General features: G+C 38.8%; 1 pseudogene; it reads right to left on the reverse strand.

Moving 5' to 3' along the window:
• Nucleotides 1-606: 606 nt before the first annotated feature.
• On the reverse strand, nucleotides 607-1,583 carry LOC122454311 (annotated as a pseudogene).
• Between the last annotated feature and the right edge of the window lie 2,441 nt (nucleotides 1,584-4,024).

Below are 4,024 nucleotides of genomic sequence, written 5' to 3' on the forward strand. Positions count from 1 at the left end.
ATCCTCTGTCGTCCCCTTCTCCTCCTGCCCCCAATCCCTCCCAGCATCAGGATCTTTTCCAATGAGTCAGCTCTTCGCATGAGGTGGCCAAAGTATTGGAGTTTCAGCTTCAGCATCAGTCCTTCAAATGGACACCCAGGACTGATCTCCTTTTGGATGGACTGGTTGGATCTCCTTGCAGTCCAAGGGACTCTCAAGAGTCTTCTCCAACACCACAGTTCTAAAGCATCAATTTTTCGGCGCTCAGCTTTCTTCACAGTCTAACTCTCACATCCATACATGACCACTGGAAAAACCATAGCCTTGACCAGATGGACCTTTGTTGGCAAAGTAATGTCTCTGCTTTTTAATATGCTATCTAGTTTGGTCATAACTTTCCTTCCAAGAAGTAAGCGTCTTTTAATTTCATGGCTGCAATCACCATCTGCAGTAATTTTGGAGCCCAAAAAAATTAATTCTGACACTGTTTCCACTGTCTCCCCATCTATTTCCCATGAGGTGATGGGGCCAGATGCCATGATCTTAGTTTTCTAGTTGAGATTAAAAATTGTGATACGAACATGTCTGTTCATGCCTAACAGGATGGGAAGTCTCCCTCAAGTTTATTCACATGATTTCTACTCCTTTTTGCACAGTGCAAATCTGTATGGGAAAAAAATAATACACTAACTCTTGGGTCCCATTCAGGTAAATTAAGATTCATTCTTCAGGCTGTTTCAATAGGACTGGATTTGGCCATTCCTGTTTAGAAAATACCATGGAAAATTTATATACAGGGGTTCACGCAGTTGCATTTGGATAAAGCTGGCAAGTCCTTCCTATTAGCATAGCCCAGGAAATGCCATCCAGGAAATCTAATATATTGGAATAGATGTTGTGGTGTTTGGCCCACAGTTTGATTGTTCTTAGGGTTAACCCGAAGCTGTCAATATCTGGTACTAGATGTAAAATTCGCTGGTTACCCTGCAACCCTGCAGACTTCTTATACATCTTATATCTAAATTTTTAAGCAGACTGTCATCTCTTAAATCCAAGTCTTCTGGAGTAGTCTGCAGTGCTCATCTTGCAAACAAAATATCATCAGTCCCTATCCCATCAAAACACAATTTGATAACTGTTACAAATGCCTCTTCAACAGCTCTTAAATCTTTTACTTCTTCCTGTCATTTCAACTTATAGAATGGGGTGAAAAAATCACTTCGATCACCATGTCTTGGTGCAACACACAATGCATCAATATTGGCACGTTTTGCATGTACTCCTAATCTGTAAGATCCAAATGTAAACTATTTTCCCACCAACATTTTCAATTACAGATTGTGGTAGATTCTTACTTTCACCGATTTCTTAAAAGAGTATCCACTCTTTTACCAGGTTGTTTAATTTTCCCCAAATTAAAATCTTGCGCTGCAGCTCTGCTTTCTCTCCATAAACCACAAAGAGCTTCAGAGTCTCAACTAGTTTCAGTACAAGTAGGCAGTGTCTCCTTGGGGGCATCTAGGCTGATGGGAGAAGTGATGTCCCAGTGCTTCCGTGGCGGCTGTGTTTGCCTATGATCCCTGCATTGTAACTGGAAACAGCATCGTCTCCTGCGCCGCCACAAGCAGTCACGTCTCCCCTGGCAACCTCCCGGGCCGAAGCTCTGGGCGTGATCCACAGAGGCGGGAGGGAGGCGGGGCCTGCCTTAGCCCTGGGTCCAGCCTCACCCAGCACCAGCTCCCAAGGCTTTAAGCGCTTCACCTCGTCCCCGCTTCGTCCTAACAAGGCGCCCCCATCCACTGAATCTTTTCACTCTACTCATTCAAAGAATTCAGTTCTGAATGTAACTAAATCACTAAACTCTCCACAGGTTTCATACAGAAGCCGGGCTCTTTCAGATCAAGTTACCCAACAGGGTAATATACTTCTATAAATCCAAGGCACACAAACAAACGTGTCTTTTTGCTATATCCTCTCTTCCTTTCCCCCTCGATTGTGTACATAACTGCGCAGTATGTCTCCAAATCCCAAATTCTTTATTTTTATCCTTTGATCAGATCTTCTGCTTTCATTTAGAACCTATAAATATCCCATGAAAAGTGCTTCACATTCTGATCAACCGCTGATAATTGAAATAATTCCCTTCTATTCCGATATGGAACCTTCCTCCTATTACATAATCTAATTCTCTCCACCAGTGTTTTCACTTTCTTTTCCTCCCATATTGTAAAGAAACAAGTACTTTTATTCCCTTTCTTCACTTGAAAGTTCCATCACTCCTTCTCCACTGAATATTTCTTGGTAACTTTTAAACATGTTTCCATATAACAAATGTAAAAATACCAGAAACACTTTCATTTAATTTCTCATGTGTGTGTTAGTCTCTCAGTTGTGTCTGACTCTTTGCGACCCTATGGACTGTATAGACTGTAGCCTGCCAGGCTTCTCTGTCCATGGAATTCTCCAGGCAAGAATACTAGAGTGGGTTGCCATTTCCTTCTCCAGAGTTTCTTCCCGACCCAGGGATTGAACCCAGGTATCCTGCATTCTAGGCAGATTCTTTACCATCTGAACCAACAGGGAAGACAATCAGTTCCTCATAAACCACTAGCTAAAATCATAAACTCTCTTCTTCTATCACAATCCACTTGAATAGCTTTCCTTCCACTTATCTCTATTTTCTCAGCTCATTTTATTCTGGAATATGGTCTCATCACTTAACAAAAAATTCCTGCTGAAAAGAAAAATAATATCTATATCTCTAAATCCTGAACATTTTCTATCTTTATTGTATTTTATGTTTCAGCTGAATCTGACACTGTTGATTGCTCCATCCAAGAAACTGTCAATTCATTTGGTTTCTATGACACATCCTTTTTCTATATTTTTTTTCACCCTTTTGCCTGTTCCTTCTTAGTTGGCTTTTTAGGCACATCTTTATCACACTAAGGAGCTCTCCTGGGCATCAGGTTTGTACCTTTTCTCTTTTCATTCTGTGATCTATCCCTAGGTGATGCCGTTTTCAATTCTGGTTCCAATAAAATCTACACAGAGCTGAAATTCACATTAAAATTTGAACTTCAAACTTAAATCAGAATATAAAATTTAAATCTCCTCTCAGCTCTATGCACACACTGATTTGCTATTTACCAAGTTTATTACAAACTCCCTTTCTTGCAGACTTCTTATTTGGTACCCTTGCTGCCTGACTAGGTCTTACAATACTTGGTGCATTCTATAGTGAGACCTGCAGACTTTTCTTTGAATGAGGGGTCAGATCAATCAGAGCCCTCTTACACTTACTCTTATTTACATCAAGTATCTGGTATATTTTATTCAAAGCACCTACTATAATCTGCAATAACACATTAATATATTTGTTTATTTTGTTTCTGTCCCTGTTCTCCACTAAAACAGAAGCATCATGATGAAAGAATACTTATATCTATCATTTACTCTTGTTATTCACAAAATAGATTAGAGTCAGGCACATAGTGTATAAAAAATCAGGATGGGGGACACATATTCACCCATGGCTGATTCATGTCAATGTATGGCAAAAACCACTACAATATTGTAAAGTAACTAGCCTCCAATTAAAAGAAATAAATTAATTAAAAAAATAAGAATAGCTAACAATGTATACTTACTATGTGCAAGGCAACACTGAGAGAACAGATACATAATCAGTTCAATTTCACTGTACCTCTATGAGGTAGATGCTCTTTACAGATAAAGAAACTGAGATACTAAAGAATGTAGTAAATGTCTCAAAGACATACTAGGAGCATTGCAAGAACTAGTGGTTGAACTAATTAAGACTTACCAAATCTTCTAGAAACACTAAGAACAAAAATAGAAAGTGCCTAACTTAACAAAACTAGCACCGCTAGACTAAGAGTTAATAAAGCAAGCAGAGAATGACTGATATTATTGTAATAAACATGAAAATGATGATAGATTCAAAATTAACATAAATTATGTGAATGAAATTAATAACTTATTGAACATCTAAAATTGAAACAGGAAAATTAAAACATGATAA

Source organism: Cervus canadensis, chromosome 16 (assembly GCF_019320065.1).
Source record: "Cervus canadensis isolate Bull #8, Minnesota chromosome 16, ASM1932006v1, whole genome shotgun sequence".
Taxonomy (NCBI): domain Eukaryota; kingdom Metazoa; phylum Chordata; class Mammalia; order Artiodactyla; family Cervidae; genus Cervus; species Cervus canadensis.